Source organism: Elephas maximus, chromosome 7, assembly GCF_024166365.1.
Source record: "Elephas maximus indicus isolate mEleMax1 chromosome 7, mEleMax1 primary haplotype, whole genome shotgun sequence".
NCBI lineage: Eukaryota > Metazoa > Chordata > Mammalia > Proboscidea > Elephantidae > Elephas > Elephas maximus.
In genome coordinates, this window is record NC_064825.1 from 61024017 (window position 1) to 61030883 (window position 6867).

General features: G+C 41.1%; 1 pseudogene; it reads left to right on the top strand.

The window, feature by feature from the left end:
• Positions 1-2426: 2426 nt before the first annotated feature.
• Positions 2427-3382, top strand: LOC126080083 (olfactory receptor 2D3-like; annotated as a pseudogene).
• Positions 3383-6867: the final 3485 nt, after the last annotated feature.

Below are 6867 nucleotides of genomic sequence, written 5' to 3' on the forward strand. Positions count from 1 at the left end.
AAGGTCATATTTTGGCTCTTGTGGACTTGCTCTGATTTTCTGAAAGTCCAGCTTCAGCTTGAACTTGCATATGAGCAATTGATGGTCTCTTCCACAGTTGGCCCCTGGCCTCGTTCTGACTGATGATATTGAGCTTTTCTATCATCTCTTTCCACAGACATAGTCAATTTGATTTCTGTGTGTTCCATTTGGCGAGGTCCATGTGTACAGTCGCCGTTTAAGTTGGTGAAAGAAGGTATTTGCAATGAAGAAGTTGTTGGTCTTGCAAAATTCTATCATTCGATCTCCGGCATCGTTTCTATCACCAAGGCCTTATTTTTCAACTACTGATCCTTCTACTTTATTTCAAACTTTTGCATTCCAATCGCCAGTAATTATCAATGCCTCTTGATTGCATGTTCGATTAATTTCAGGCTGCAGCAGCTGATAAAAATCTATTTCTTCATCTTTGGCCCTAGCAATTGGTGCACAAATTTGAATAATAGTCGTATTAACTGTTCTTCCTTGTTGGCATATGGATATTATCCTATCACTGACAGCATTGTACTTCAGGATAGATCCTGAAACTTTTTTTTACAATGAATGCAAAACCATTCCTCTTCAAGTTGTCATTCCCAGCATAGTGGACTAGATGATTGTCTGATTCAAAATGGCCAATACCAGTCCATTTCAGCTCACTAAGGCCTAGGATAACAACGTTTCTGTGTTCCATTTCATTTTTGATGATTTCCAATTTTCCTAGATTCATACTTCATACATTCCAGGTTGTGATTATTAATGGATGTTTGCAGCTGTTTCTACTCATTCTGAACCGTGCTTTACTCCGTTCACGTCATTAAGGTCAACTCTACTTTGAGGAGGCAGCTCCTCACCAGTCATCTTTTGAGTGCCTTCCAACCTGGTGGGCTCATTTTCCAGCACTGTATCAGACAATGTTCTGCTGCTATGCATAAGGTTTTCACTGGCTAATGCTTTTCAGAAGTAGACTGCCGGGTCCTTCTTCTTAGTCTCAAAGCTCAGCTGAAACCTGTCTTCCATGGGTGACCCTGCTGGTGTCTGAATAGCGGTGGCATAGCTTCCAGCATCTCAGCAACACGCAAGCCCCCACAGTAGGACAAACTGACAGACACTTGGGGGTCTGTAAGGATTACGGCCAAGGAAATTCTATGGAGCAGTTCTACTCTATAACATGTGTGGCCATCATGAGTCAAAATCTACTGATAGCAACAGTTTTTTTTTAAATGGCCAGTGAGTTTGAGCATCTTTTCACGTGTTTTTTGGCCATTTCTAAGTCTTCTTTGGTGAAATGTTTATTCAGATCCTTTGCCCATTTTTTGATAGGGCTGTTCATCTTTTTTCTAATTAAATTTATGTATCCTGGGTATTAAACACTTATATATGGTTCCCAAAAATTATCTCCCAGGCTATAGGTTGTCTCTTTGCTGATAAAATCCTTTGATATGCAACAGTTTTAATTTTTGAGGAAGTCCCATTTATCTATTTCATCATTTGTTGCTTGTGCTTTCTGCGTCGTATCTAAGAGTTCATTGTTGAAGGCTGGGTTCCAAAGCATTGCCCCTATGTTTTCTTCTATGAATTTTATGGCTTTAGGTCTCATATTTAGGCTTTGATACCTTTTTAGTTGTTTTTTTTTATATGGTATGAAGTATGGGTTCAACTTCATTCTTTTGCATATGGAAATTCAATTTTCCCAGCATCATTTGTTGAAGAGACTATTATTTCCCCGTTGGAAAAACAAATGACCCATTGTGATATGCCATAAGTGAACAGGAGCCAGAACCAATCAAACTTTTGGTGAGAGGCTCGATGGGGTTCTGGCAAGCATGTCTACCACCTCGTTTTCCATTCTGTGTGGTCCCATTCTACAGAGTGGATTCCTTTCTCCTCCTAAGGCTCAGGGTGGTTCTATTGCAATCACAGGTATTTTGAAATCTAAGAACAAATATATACATATAAACACAGACATACATATATATACACATATGGTCTTTTTTATTCACTAAACCGTTTCACCTCATTCTCAGATCCCAAATTGAAGTAAAAATAAAGAATTTCTCAAAAAGAGTAATAATACATTTAAAAGAAAGATAACTCCCCTAATGTATCTGTAGTTACAATAGGTACCTATCTGAACATCAAGATTAGTAGAGAAATCACACAGAGTGTGATACTCAGCTTACCAGTTGGATCAAGAAAGGAAAAAACAAAAAATCCCCAAAGGCCCATAAATTGCAGGAAACAACAGACATCCAAAGGTAACTGGCACCTGGTCAGAAACAACCGAAATCCAGTAGTCCGATAAGGTATGCCTGTTAACATTACATGTATTTACAGAGTTTGTGAAGTCAAACATTTAGAATGTAACTGTTCTTTTTCTGCTTACAGTTAAATAGGAATAAACATCAATGGGGAAAGAAAACCAAACTTCTGTAGCTGAATTTATCTTGCTGGGACTTTCACAGGATCCGAAGGTCCAGATCTTGTTCTGTGTTTCCTGATTGTTTACCTTCTCTCTGTATTTGGGAGCCTGCTCATAATAATCCTTATCCAAACTGACTCTTGGCTTCACACTCCCATGTATTTTTTCCTCAAAAACTTATCCTTTGCTGACCTCTGTTTCTCGACAAGCATCATTCCCCAGATGTTAGTCCACTTCCTTGTGAAAAAGAAAACCATTTCCTTTGCTGGAGGCTCAATACAGATAGTTCCCTTCATCCTAGCAGGGTGTACAGAGTGTGCACTGCTGGCGGTGATGTCCTATGACCACTATGTGGCTGTCTGCAAGCCCCTGCACTATTCCACCCTCACAACCCAGAGGGTTTGTGTCCAGCTGGCCGTAGTGTCCTGGATCAGTTGGGCATTTGTGTGTTCAGTGGACAGTGCATTTACACTGTGTTGCCCCTACCAGGGGCAGAATGTAATTACTCATTATTTTTGTGAACCTCCGACACTCCTGAAGCTGGCTTCAGCAGACACCTACCAGGCTGAGATGGTCCTCTTTTCAACGGGTGTGGTGATCCTCCCAGTTCCTGTCCTCCTCATTTTTGTTTCCTACTGGCATATTTTCTCCACTGTGATGTGGATCCAGTCAGGGGAGGGGAGGCTCAAGGTCTTCTCCACTTGTGGTTCCCATCTCACTGTTGTGGTTCTCTACTATGGTTCTGGAATATTTGCCTGCATGAGACCCAACTCCAAGGTAATGAGTGAAAAGGGTAAGGTCATCTCTATGTTCTATTCGGTTATGACTTCCATGTCGAACCCCATTATTTACAGCCTGAGGAAAAAGGACATAAACGGGGCTTTCATGAAGCTGGCTGGAAGACAGCCGGCAGAGGCAGTTATTTCTAATGTTCTTCTCTGAGTACTTTCAACCACTGTGCCTCTAATTTGCATTGACAATAATATCTCCAATACACTCATCCTTTTCTTCCCTTGATTTATTGTCTCAGCTTATTTTCTTTCCACAAATATTTACTGAATGCTTGCTCTGTGCAAGTACTGTGGCCAGCACCTCACAACATGAGTAAAACAATGTTTTCCTTAAAAGAACTTAAAGTCTAAAACAAGATAACACAAACATAGAGAATAATATTTTTTAAAAAGGTAAATAAAGAAGGAGTAGTCAAAGGTAAGAAAAAAGGAAAATGTTGTGTACCAAAGACAAGGGCAATAGCTTATTTAAAGATCAGAAGCATTTTATGAAGGTTACTGTACTGAAATGAGACTTGATTTATTAGTAAGATTTCAACAAGCAGCAATGGAACAGAGAAGATACCTATGGGAAAGAATAACTGGGCCAAAAGCACAGAGGTGGGAAGGTGAGGGCATGTTAAATGGAAACAATATGTGACAGGAAACAATGCTTAGAAACAAATTATGGGTGGTCTTGTCAATATATGAACTAGTTTGTACTGTATTCTGTAGAGGGTCTTAACATGCAAGATTAACTGGGTTTCCTTTCAGTAAAATTGAGGATGACCTGCTCATACTTCACTTTAGGAGCTTCATTCTAAAGGACAATAATTGAAAGGATTAATCTTGGCAATCTGTATGATCCAAGTGCCACATTCCTTCAAAGGCTTTATGTTTTAGATACTATGCAGAGAGAATTTTTCATCTAATCTTTAGTTTCAAGTGTGAAGGAGATCTTATAGATCATATTATCCAACTACCTAATGCTTTATTCTTCTCTAAAGTTTCCTCACTTAATAACCTACACTTAGGTAGCCTATTATTAAATATCTGGGAGGTCTATTATTTTCATTCTTCATGTTATAATTACTGCTATCCTCAACCAACCTTACTCTCGATATCCTATGCCCATGTACTTTTTCCTCAAAAACTTGTCCTTTGGTGATCTCTTTTTCTTCTCAAGCATCATTCCCCAGATGCTAGTCCAATTCCTTCTGAAAAAGAAAACCATTTCTTTCACTGGATGCTCAATACAGACAGTTGTCTTCCTCCTAGCAGGGTATACAGACTGTGCACTGCTGGGTGTGATGTCCTATGACTGATACATGGCCGCCTACAAGCCCCTGCACCATTCCACCATTGTGAACCTTTGTTCTAGAAAGGATTTCAGTGGAGAGATCATATACTATGTGTCTGACAACACGATAGATACTGAGAAAATTCCCATCACAGTTAAGCACGAATAATGCTGTACCAATAGTGCCAGGTAAAAGATCAAAACAAAAGAAGAACTGATCAACTCTGCTGGGTGGTGGTGGTGGGTGGTTGATGACAACACCATTGAAGATGACTCTCACTGAATAATAAACACTCTGGTTAGACAGGACTGGAGGGAAAAAGGGCATCTCAGGCAGACAGAGACAGCAATGAGACATGAAAGAACAAGTATTATAATAAAGTTGGAGAAGAAGTTGTCTATGAACAATGATCAAAAAGCAAAACAATCTCTTAAATATGAAGCTGAAATTAGGACATTTCCAGATAAACAGGAGTTTAGGGAATTCATAAAAACCAAACAAAACTACAAGAAATACTAAAGAGTGCTCTTTGGTTAGAGTATCAATAATATCAGGTATCAATCCAAGACTAGAACACTGGGCAGAGCAATCAGAATGCAACCCAGACAGAGAAATCCAAAAAAAAAAAAAAAAAAAAAAGCAAGATTAAAAAAAAAAGCTCAAAACAGGATAACAGCAATGTCATTATGTTAAGGAAGACAACATTAAAATAATAAAGAGGGACTAAGAAATGTAATCATAAATCTTCCATACAGAGAGGAAGATAAGGCAATACAAGGAAATAAAAGTTAGGTTAAAATTTAGAAAAATAGGAGAAAATAATAAAGTAACCACAAAGGAGAAAAACTATCGTACACATCAAAATAAAGTACAAGAGAGGAGGCGGAGCCAAGAAGGCGGAAGAGACACACACTTCCAGCGAGCCCTCTTTACAACAAACACCCAAAAAACAAGTGAAAAGAGTATATATGTGACAAGCGGGGAGCCCTGAGCATCAAAGGCCAGCTTAGACAATGAACTGAGGGGCAGGGGGAGGAAGAGACCATTCAGAAGTGGAGAGGAGTAACCTGACCTGAATAGCTGGGAGCCCTCAGGCACCATTTCTGGAGCAGCAGTGGCAGTGGCGGGGGTGGCAGGGGACTGGTACTAGTGTTCAGCAGCAGTTTCCTCAGGGAGAAGCAGCCAGCCACACAGCCTACTCACACCTCTGGAACCTGAGGAGAACAGCGCTCTTGGCAAAAGCTAAGTACTTGAATATATTTTTCCGCCCTCCCACCCCCAAGCTGGCTTCAGCACCTGAATCCCTGGGCCTGAGACAGACCCTGGCGAGCACCTAGAGCCATCTCCTCAGCCTTGGGGAAGAAAAAAAATTGCAATTGGGGGGAAAAGATAATTTGGTAGCTCCATTAACTGGGGGAGCTCAGGACAGAAGCAGCTCCTGTCCAGGCATAAACCATCCGTGGACTTTGAGCACTTTTCCCTTCTGCATGGACCTGTGTGGTTCTATTTCTGGAGAATAGGCCCTTGTTGGCAAACTCCAGCCATTTCAGCAGTGTGGTGGAGAGGTGGGTATTTGACGTTTGACATTGCTTTGCCTATTAAACAAGGTCCTCACCTACCCACATCAGGGACCTAAGGACTGGTAGTGCCACTCAGGTCACACAGCCACCCGTGACAGGGGTCCAAAGATAACTGGTACCTCGCAGTCCTTACAACCAAAACCTTTGGGTGCCCATGGTCCCTCTGCAGAACCCACCCATCAGCACGCTCTAGGGAACAGAGAGGTGTTTTCCTCAGAGACACTTGGGGGTAGGTTCTCAGTCCCCTGCCTTGTTCAGAGCATGACCCCCTGCTTCAATCAGATACTGGTACATAATCCAATCATCCCTGACCCTCTCAGACTGTAGGACAGAGTCTGTACCACACACTTGATGCTCAGGTACCTGGAAACTTGAGCTGAATTCATACAAGAAAACTGAATGGACTCCTAGACTGATATACCTGATAACAGCTCTAGCCAGCTGGGGACAGGACACCAGAGCTCCAATGGTGAAAATAATCAAGCTAGCTCACTCAAGCAACCCATAGGGGTATACCAAAACAAAACAAAGCAAGCAGCTATGCCACAATAAGCAAGCATAAACTAATACAATAACTTCTGGATGGCTCGGAGACAACAGTCAGTATCAAGTCACATAAAGAAAAAGACCATGATCACCTCAACAGGCTCTCAAAACAAAAAATCCAGGGATCTTCTAGATGAAAGTACATTCCTGGAATTACCAGATGCAGAATACAAAAGTTTAACATACGGAAACCTTCAAGGCATCAGGAAGGAAATGAGGCAATACACAGA